Here is a 10,824-nt window from a genome sequence, read left to right on the forward strand (position 1 = left end):
TAAGTATTGGGTTTGCAGTAGGGGCTTCTAGTATATGGTCCATGAGACACCAACGCAAACGCCCCCTATACCGTCATTATAAAATATATGTGCCCATAGCTAATGTCGTTTTCGAACCATGTTTATGAAAATAATACAACTTTTAGGCATTATTTTAAAGATAATTAAACAGACTTAGGCCTATAGCTTTGCCCCTAACGCCGGTGCAAGGCAGAGAAAACAACATTTGCGTGTGCAGACGTTATACTAGGCGAGAATGCTAAAATTGACCTTCAAAAACTGCACATACTCTAATAAAAGTTTTCGCCTTCAAAATTAATTAAACCACCGAAACAAATATGGCTTTTGTTAAGCATAATATCCGCCTTCGGAATCACAAAACAATAAACTTTCGAGTTATTTTTTCATTGTTAACTTAATAATTAAAAAACCCGAAACATTGAGGGCCTCGAAAATTTTTAAATATTTGATTTTAAATATATATATATATATATATATATATATATATATATGTTTATTAAAATTATACTCCTTCAGTGACTTGGACGATACGAGGTGACGAAAACCCCGATCATTACCAAGCTACCAACAATCTCAATAAAATCTTTATTGCTAATGATTATTTTTTTTAATTTAAAATTGCGTATTTTGAAATAGAGCAAGCAAACTCCGCCTGACTATAACCAATAAAAAAAGATAAGCCAATCAAGGGCATTCATTGATGATGACGTCACAACGACCATTACTTTAATGTCAAAAAGGGGGTCTCAAAAAAATAATAAAAAAAACCAGTAGAAGTAGACCAAAAGTAGGTAGATGTACACGATTTGGTATAAGGCATTTTTCTTAACCTATGACCTTTTCATCCCTAAAGTTCAGTAGAAAGATATTCTATCTCGTCATTATCGGAAGAAAGAAGGACGTGGCCTTTAGGAGGGAGCGTCGCTTCCCTGAATCCCTGTCTTTTAAGACTATACGGACACTTCCGCTGGAAATAAAACTTTCTTTGGATGTGTGCCAAAGGCACGGTAACTAGACTTTGAGTCGGTCCCAAATCCATTTGCAAAGCCCACAATACTACGTCTATGGCCTCGAGTTTCTTAAATTTCTAGGCAATATCTATCAAAAACTTAATTGGATTAATGGTAAATTCATGATGAGATAGATGATAAACATATATATTGCTGTAATTTGCCATTTTTTTTTTAAGAAAAAAAATGGCCCATTTTAAAGCGATATAAATTGGTACAGAAATTCCATGAACCTTAATTTGAAGACATTTAGTTTCGAAATAACTCATTAGGTCGTTCAAAACTACGTCATACTATTTCAGGAATCTCAGCTATTACGTCATTCAATTGGTTATATACATGTGTGGTCATTATATCTGGCAACAGACCATTAAAACCTAGAGAATCATCCCCGAAAAAGCAAAACATTCGTTAATAGCACCAGGAATGCATACAGCTACTAGGAATCATTGCGCCCTCATATCTCCTGTTTTAAATTCTATGCGGGCTTTGTGGGTATACCGGGCTTGAGAACTTACTACGCGTCACGTTTCATAGTTCTGACGGCGTCTTCCGAATCCTAACTGTCGTTTCATTGGTTGGGTATAACGCGAATTCCTAGGCGCATGCGTAAGATAGAACGCCCAGTGAGGTAAAATTCGTCATACATAATGATTAGTCTAGCTAGCTCATCCCACAAAATCCGGCATATGATTCCAATTAGCTGTATGCATTCCCGATAGCACCTGCTGCAAAAACGCGTGTATGTGAGAACATACTTCAAGTTTTAGAACGATACTTCGATACGAAAGGAGTGACCAATATTTCAGTAATCCTATATATTTAAAGAAGGTCAATAGGTCACACCTGGTCCCAGGAGTGGTCAAACGTTTTATACTTTTACACCGTATCCGTTCCATTTATACAAACAGACGAACGACCGAAAAATAAAAATCTTTCTAACGTTGGTTTTCTAAGAAACTCTACGTGAGCAACCAACCAACAACATAATGTTTGAATTTTCAGTGATTTCTAGAGCAGGCTATATCGGATTTTCCCCCATTTTTTCGCCGGAAGCGAGGAACGGTAGTTGTACAGGTATAACGGATACCGGCAACGGAAGTTTGCTCTTTTCAACGCTGCAGACTGCAGACTGCAGCCATCATGGGATAAATAGGCATTAAAAGCTTTTGTGTGTGTGTGTCTCTCTCTCTCTACATTCATGCAATATCGCCTATTGGCGTACTCGTTCTTAAGTTGAAGGGCACTGGAGTAAACTGCTTTCTTCCGATATTTCCAACCCCAATAGCAAATCGATTTGAAATACAATACAATACAATAATACCCAAAGGGAGCCGAGACAGTCGCGCAGACTCGAGTCTGTCTCTGTCCCATGAAAAAGAGGACAAAAACTATGTAATAAAAATTCGGGACTTGTTTACCTTACATTTATGCAAGATGTGAACAGTTTTTTTTCTTTCTTCTATATTATCTTTTGGGGTTTTTTTGTTGTGAGTTTGGTACATAACGGGACTGGGACAGGTAATGTCCCTTAACATCGCTTGTATTTACTATACATTTACTTTCTTATTCTTTGGGAAGAAACGTTTTTAAAGAAAATGTGAATGTACGCTTATCATCACGCTTTTTCGGCCACTGTTTTCGAGTTATGATTTGATGAGTGTTTTAGGGATGACCCCTTAATTAAATTAGAAATAATTGTCTAAATCAGTTTCTTAATTAAATTTAAGGGGTCATCCGTAAAATATATTGACCAATCTTAACTCGAAAACATTGTCCCTTGTGTCAAACAAAATGGAGATAGAAGTTTTCTATAAATTTTCGCCTCAAAATCGATTTCCCAAAGAATATCCCCCTTAATTTACTTATCAGACTTTTATTTAGTCAACTTTCATCAAAAATACTTTACTTCAAGTATTTTATTTTTCCATTATAAGTGGTTTTATTTCTCAACATTTTTCAATTGTTTTGAATCAAATCTCTGATCAGATAATCTTATTGCAAATGGATTTGAAAAATATAATTTAAAATAAAAATAATAAAAACAAACTATTTTTATCCCTTAATATAATGGAAATAAAAACAGGCGCTGTCTGCTACCTTTGAAATCTATTACACATAAGTTAGTTACATAAATAAAAACGTTTTGTCCCACGAGAAACCAACTTATGGCCGGCGCTCTGATCTACAACATTTTTTTACCTCTTTTTCAAAGAAACCGAATTATTAAATTATTCAACATTAAATCATCCTCTTTTTATGTACCGCATTCGCGAGCAGATGTTACGAAAATTACAAAAAGGGAGTGAGTAAATCGAGAATTTCGAGACAAATCGACCCCAAAAAGAAAGCCACCAAATTGGAGCATTATATCATCGGACATTATAGGGAATACTTTATAAGCTCGGATCTGAGACAAAACCCAGAATTATTTATTTATTGTTTTAAACTATCGAGTTAAAACTGTAACTTCGCAAAATTGATAATAAAAAAATGTATCATAATAGAAAAAATTTATTTTTGTCCTTGGTAATATCCGGCTTTGTTAACTAAAATTCAAGGATAATTAATACGGAGGTCGCGAGCAATAGTGTCATCAAAGGAAATAATTGGCAGTACTGTCTAGCTTCTGTCAGTTTTTTTTTTTAATTTAAAAATTAAGCTTTGTCTTCCTTTCCATGGCCATTTGGGATACGTGGACAAAGCCCTTAGTTGGACGTACTAATAATTGCTGATATGTCTTACTCTATTGCTCCCTTGTTTCAAGGGCCAATCAATGTTTGGAAACCAATATCACCGCAACTAAACGCTGTATACCTCGTGTTATTTGTCACTAGCTTTCCCAACTTGTTTCATATTAAACCATAAGTTTATAAGATATGTTCCTTCCATAAGTATGACACTTGCTATACTTCATAATGCTACTGAGAGACTTACAGCTCGAGATAACTAGTTCGAGAACGACGGAAGCGAGAATTGAAGTCCCACTCGGTGGTTAATTAATTTTGCAGGACTTCCATCTAGGTCCTATTTAGTCTGCATTACTAAGCCTTTGACAGCGCCTCACCAGGCGTCTTCGCTTTACCCTGAATCTATGACCTAAATAGCTCAATCACTTCATGACAAGCTCCAGTTTGTAACCAGAGATTAACAAACTTATGGAAGGAACAAATCTCACAAACTTATGCTAATAGTTATGAAAGGGTTTTCTGAACTATAATAAATGTATTCTACAATATTTGATGGGTATTGACTAGTAGAAAATCCATTTAGGCCCGATTAGTATACGTGTTTTCGGGCTGCATAAAAGTATATAACGAAATAAATATATCGAAAATCAATTTTGCGTTCGCGATCCATACAGAAAAAGTTTTGTAAAATGTCATTAAGCTATAGGTTCCCTTCTTTGGGAGTTTGGTATTAAAAATAGATTTTCTATTATATACCATACTTGTCTATAATGTATCCATACTTAAAACTTTTTCAAAAAAAACCTATTAAACCCAAACCGTAACCATAACATATTGACATATTCGTTTCAACGACCACTGTTTATGTCATAAAACAATAGTACAAGTGTACACACGATCGGACAAAATGGTCCTTAATATTCCGTAAGCAGCTTGAGATCTTTTTCAAAGTACTTTGGTTGGAGAGGAGTATATCTTTTTACGGATATCCTCGATCGCCATGAGCCCATGATCTCCGAAGTGGGTCACGAAGACCAATAAAAAACCATCAAGTACAGGACGGGGTTTTTCAAATATATAGTATAAAATATACAGCCTTAATAGAAAGAAAGTTTCACGAGTTTCTAGGCTGATATTCTGCGGGAAGTCAGCCTTTATCGACTTAGAATATAAGTCTATCATATTCTCGGTAAGTATGGGCCGAAAGGAAATTTGCTAAGAGCTCGAGTTCTTTATGAAAGTGTAGAGGTGCGTCTCGTAATGGCTGATTTGCAGTTAACAGAAACCATCGCCTACCATTACCTCTATTTTCATCAGAAATCTGACTCGACTAAGGACTAAAATCACTGCAGGCCCCGCCTCTATTCTGAATTTCTGACTAAAAATGGATACATAGTTTACACGCAAGGAGGATTCATACCATTTGCACAAGGAGACTAGGCAACTTAGAGTGTAAAATAGCAGACGATTTTACACTCTAAGTCTTTTGGTCTCCTTGTGTTAAAGGCATGAATCCACCATGCCTGTAAACTATGTATAAGAAACGTTTAAACTCAGATGGCGCTGTAGCATGCGCAAAAAGCTCACACGGGAGGCTCATACTTATGCATTATACAGTTATGATTAGAAGTTGTACACTGTAAAAAAAAATGTGGCGGAAACGCTCCTATAAAGGTATTTTCGACCCCCACCCCAGACGTACCATATAAGGTATGAATTCGCACCCTTCATATAGGGTATTAATGTGAACCCCTAGATAAGGGGCGTTTTTTTATACCATTGGGTAATTTTTCGCTCCTTAATAGGTACATATTAGTAACATAGTATTTGTCTTTGAAGCAACAGAAGGGAATAAATATGTACCCTTCTTGAGTGATTGGGGTATAAATAGACTCCATATATGGTGCTTTTCCGGACAACAACAATTTGAATTAGGGGTGCGAAAAAGCGCCCTTTCTCCATTTACGGGTGCGTTTTCAGACCATTAAAGGTATTTTCTTGGATATCAAAAATTTGGCTCAGGGGTGCGAAAAAGCACCCTTTCTCCATTTAGGGGTGCGTTTTCAGACCATTAAAGGTATTTTCTTGGATATCAAAAATTCGAATTAGGGGTGCAAAAAGCGCCCTTTCTCCATTTATAGGTGCGTTTTCAGACCATTAAAGGTATTTTCCCGTACCTTAAAAATTTGACTCGGGGGTCCGAAAATATTATTTTTCTCCATTTTAAGGTGCATTTTATTACAATTAAAGGGGTTTAAAAGTTTGAGCAAGGAAATGTGATTATTTTCGACGAAATAGTTTTATAGCCATGAGGTATCTATTGTGATAATTCTTTAAAAGAACTTCAGTGTATAGTTAACTTTATCGGGGTCAATTAAGATTCGGACTAAAATGCTTTAACACTTTGATTTATTTTTAAATTATTTATACTTCATTAATAAAAATTAAATTTTTATTGAACAAATAGCTACTTTAAAGCCTATAAATTAATTTCACACTACAATATAATTATTAGAACATTAAGCTTAAACCTGATAATCTAAATATTTAGTACTATGAAAAACTAAACACTTACCAGAAACTATTTCTTAAGAAACCAGATATTAAAAAACTAATGATATCTCACCCCTATATAAAAATTTAATTAATTTATACCATAATTAATCTTCTCTAGTCAAATCAAAAACAAAGATTTTTAACAATATTTTTAGAAAAAAAATATTTGATTAAAGAAAGATGACTTTGTTACATTTGTACTAAAATTTCCACCACAGAAACAGATATTATAAACCGCTTGAATAGTTGGTCGACCTTTTTTGACTTAATAAAGATTATTCAGTCGAAGTCATCACGATTAATATAACCCTGCAATGAAAATATTATAGAACTGATTTAAAATTATCTTAAAATATCAAACCGCCGTTTTTAGACATTTTCAAACTCACATTTAAATTTAATCCTTTCCTGTTACAACACTCTAGAACATTACACAACAAGATTCCATTTTAAAGGCATGATGTTATGACTGCTATTTACTGTATTTTTTGTAAGCATTCCATGAAATTTTACATATCAGGTTCATACAAACCTGGACATGTCAGGGAAATAAATTTTTGACTAAAAACTGAGGGAAATTTTCAGTAAAATTCAAGCAACTTCGTGAGGCTAGAAGATTACTCCACTCTAAAATACATCCTGAAACTATTACTCAAAAAAAAACCTGTGGAGTTATTTGGTGGTGCCAGAGAAATATATGGGGAAAACCTGGATTTGTCAGGGAAAACGGGACTCCAAAAGTCTTATGGATGTACTTACAACTTACCTAAAACTTTATCATTTTTGACCAAATACCACAATTCTTTTCATTGACATCTTACGTGGAAAATACCTAAATTCATACCAACCTGGGTTTCAGCTGTTTCAAAATTTCACATCACTTAAGTTGTGATTCATGAACTAATCCATCAGTAATGATTTTTTGTAATGCTAAGTGTAAACGGAAAAGTTGCCTTCTGATGGCTGAAAATATAGAATAAATTAAAATTAACTGGCCAAAGGCTTGCCTTACTTTAAAGGATGAGATCCGTTAGTCAGAACTTTAGTTTTTATGGCTCCTGATTCAAACAAGTCTGAAATTGGAAACATTTTTAAAATTCACACAGTTTATATTAATGTATTACACATAATTATTACCTTGGTTGGACTTGTGAGCGTAACTAATTTTCAAATGGACGTAGTCGCTTAAATGAGTGTCGCTAAGCCTAGTTTGAAATTTTTAGGGTTAAAAAAATATGGCACGCGACGCGCGCGAATTTATTTCACGATGGCGCGTGCGCACGTGACTTTCAAGTAAAAAATTCCTTTTGAGGTATAAATAAACACCCTCCACAACATAAAATATTTACAAATGGTACAAAAACACACCAACAGAGAACCCTGAGGCTTGTTTTGACACCCTATAGGGTTAGAATAAACACCTTAAGGTGTTTTTTTAAGAAAATACCTTTAAGGGTACAAATACACCACATCAAAATCCAATTTTTTTTTACAGTGTAATAAGATTAAACAACGTTTAAATAATAATAAAGTTTGGGTAAAACAAAATATTGAAGCAATGATCGATCTGCATAGGCATTTCGAATAACTTTTGGGTTATTAAAAGGAATGTGAAACGCCGCAATAATCGGTTTCTGAAAGTTTGGTCATAAATTAAGCAGAGCTGTGCTAATTAGCTGACAACTAATTGAATTAGAATTAGCAATTAGGGAAATATTTATGAACTAATTAATTAGTAAATTAGCAATTAGAGAAATATTTATGAACTAATTAATTAGCAAATTAGCAATTAGACATAGAAACTAATTCAATTCAATTAGAAATTAGACATTTATTTATCAAACTAATTAATTAGAATTACTATTTTCTAATTAAGGTAAAAAAGAAACCATAAGTAAACATAAAAGTTTAGAAGTGCTCATGGGTTTAGTACTTTGGTGATGTTTTAATGCCATTGAAAAACGGGTACGGAAGCCATGAATTATTCTCGAAAAATGAGACAAGCCTCAAGCCTTCCGTCATTTTAAAATTTTTCTCATTTCTTCATTTTCTTGCCACAGTACCTATAATGGACTCCTGAGTAGTAAATACATGCGCACTGCTATAAATTCGAGTAGGTAAAACAGTCGAAATTTTGAAATGGGGCAGTTGCGAACTACGAAATTTTCTACTAGTACTAGTATTCTCTCATATTTGAGGAGCTGAAAAATTTAGAGTAGCACTAAGGTTTTCTCATCGATATAATAAGGCTTTTTCATATTCAAATAGATGAATCAAGAGTTAATTCCTCGATTTTTTACAACAAATTGGCGTAAAAGATTAATTGAAAATCCAATTGGCTAATTAGTTAATCCTAAATCTAATTAAATTTTAATTAGATAATTACCTTTCCGATTCATACTAATTAATTAGAATTACTTCTCAATTAGCACAAGGTAATTAAAATTCAATTACCATTTTCAATTAGTAAATGTTGCTAATTAATTAGAAATTCAATTAGCTAACTAATTAATTAGCACAGCTCTGAAATTAAGATAGGGTGGGTGTTCTTTGGACGATTTTGAGTCAAAAATGTAACTTTTATCTCCATTTTGCCGGACGGGTCAACGTTTTCAAATTATGATTGGAGTGTTTTACGGATGACCCCTTAATTAAATTAAAAATCATTGCTTTTCAGTGTCTTAATTAAATTTAAGGGTTCGTCCATAAAATACTCCAATCATAACTTTGAGCAAAAGGCCATAGAAAATTTTCGACTCAAAATCGTCCAAAAAAATCTTGCTCTGCATGGCCAAGATTGGATACGTTTCACATTTTCGCATTTCATTGGTCAAATCAAGCCGCTCAAGGACTATAGTAATATTAACGTGCCATTAACAGGTACATGCATTAACCTTAAACCAAGAGCTATAGCAAAGATTGTGCAAAACAAGACAATAATCTTATAACCAAAATATAAAGATTAAGTTATAAAAGTTCTTTCACGTTTAAGGCTAACAAGAATTGACATCATCCGGTTTAGAATTTCGCGCTGTGGAAGGCAAGATTAATAGGATTAATAGCTTTTAAGAAGTTTGGGAAGAGAAAGGCAAGAAGAAAAAGAAAAGAAAATTAGTACAATTGAAAAATGGATAGAGATGGGAAAAGATTCGAGAGAAGCGTGCTCATTTCAAAACCCAGCTTGAAATGACACCAAGTACAAAGCTACGTTTCGTATTATTTCTATCTACGTGTAAGAAGGAAGACCATAGCCTCTACAATCGCTGCTATTTCAAATTTATATTAGGAAAGTGAAGGGTAAAATACAGGAAACTATTTCGGCACTCACTCTTGAGTACTCTTTATTAAATTTTAACCCTCTCTCTATTGGGGTAGACTCTTTTCCGCGCCAAAACGTGGCCGCAACCATTGGGCAATAAAAGGCACCACGCCGCACCCCTCACCCAAAATCGCGCAGTCTAATAAACGAACGCCATCTATTGAAGTTTAGTTAAAACTATCTAATAACCCATTTATATCGTGTTATTTATAAAAGTGAAATGTTTCTCTATTTCTAGCATTTTTCTTGACGTATTTGTTAAAATTAATTAAAGAAGTGAGATCGAGTAATAATTATTTATATTTTGTCTAAAGATGGCACTGTAATAGTATAGGTGAAGACTTCATAATTTAACCAAGGAGGATTAACGAAGTTGTAGAGGAACCATGATAAATAAATATTAGGATAATGTTAATAAAATATATTAAAATTACTTTAGAATGCGCTAGAAATAAATATGCCAAATATTTTAATAAAAATCCACCCTTTGTATAATTTGTTAAAACACCACAAATCAAAGTACAAATATTAAAATTTTCTGTGTACATTGTTTTCAAACTAGGAGGATTGAAATCTTTTAAACCAGGAGGCCAGGCTTCTTGGTGGAGAAATGCAGTTACAAGAAGCCTTACCTCCTGGTGTAAATGGTATCAATCCTCCTAGTCTTCAAACTATGTATTTGATTAAAAATTGCTGGACATATATACTCAATGATGTGAAAAATGAAAGAGGAGACAAAATGTAATTTGAAATGAAAGGCAGTAAAGCCGTTATGGAATCTCAATATGCTATTTACCAGTGTCATAAGTTTATAAGATATGTTCCTTCCATAAGTATGACATTTCCTATACTTCGTAATGCTAGATACAGTTCGAGCTAGTTTGAGAACGACGGAAGCGAGAATTGAAGTCCTACACTCGGTGTTTAATTTTGCAGGACTTCCATCTACCTATTTAGTCTGCATTACTAATCCTTTGACAGTGCCTCACCAGAATCTATGACCTACTTCAATCACTTCATGACAAGCTCCAGTTCGTAACCAGTGACAAACTTATGGAAGAAACACATCTTATAAACTTATGCAGCGGTATTTGTATGTGGCTTTAATAAAAACCACATGTTATAAATAAGTAGGGCATTTCGTCTGAATTAAAAACAATGAAGAACAATACCTTAATTTATTTACTAACGTCCTTTGCAAGCAAGGAGGGGCAATGAGCTAAAATAA

The 10,824-nt window shown here is 33.8% G+C and overlaps 1 protein-coding gene and 1 long non-coding RNA gene across 6 annotated transcripts in view; both read right to left on the reverse strand.

Annotated features, from left to right (window-relative positions):
- LOC149702626 (Na(+)/H(+) exchanger beta-like) overlaps positions 1-10,824 on the reverse strand; it is a 48,104-nt gene that overhangs the window by 33,573 nt on the left and 3,707 nt on the right. The window lies entirely within an intron of this gene.
- LOC149702627 (uncharacterized) lies at positions 5,928-7,771 on the reverse strand. 5 transcript variants are annotated; one of them, XR_016381778.1, is made up of 4 exons: positions 7,415-7,771; positions 7,290-7,350; positions 6,667-7,207; positions 5,928-6,586 (listed from the first exon to the last, which is right to left on the reverse strand). It is a non-coding gene; the product is annotated as an uncharacterized LOC149702627 (long non-coding RNA). The 5 variants fall into 5 exon arrangements; XR_016381777.1 differs by having other exon boundaries at positions 6,667-7,240; XR_016381774.1 differs by having other exon boundaries at positions 6,667-7,350.

This window comes from Phalangium opilio, unplaced genomic scaffold (genome assembly GCF_054372755.1).
Source record: "Phalangium opilio isolate 3A_F unplaced genomic scaffold, DU_Popi_V2 ptg000017l_1, whole genome shotgun sequence".
NCBI classification, from domain to species: Eukaryota; Metazoa; Arthropoda; class Arachnida; order Opiliones; family Phalangiidae; genus Phalangium; species Phalangium opilio.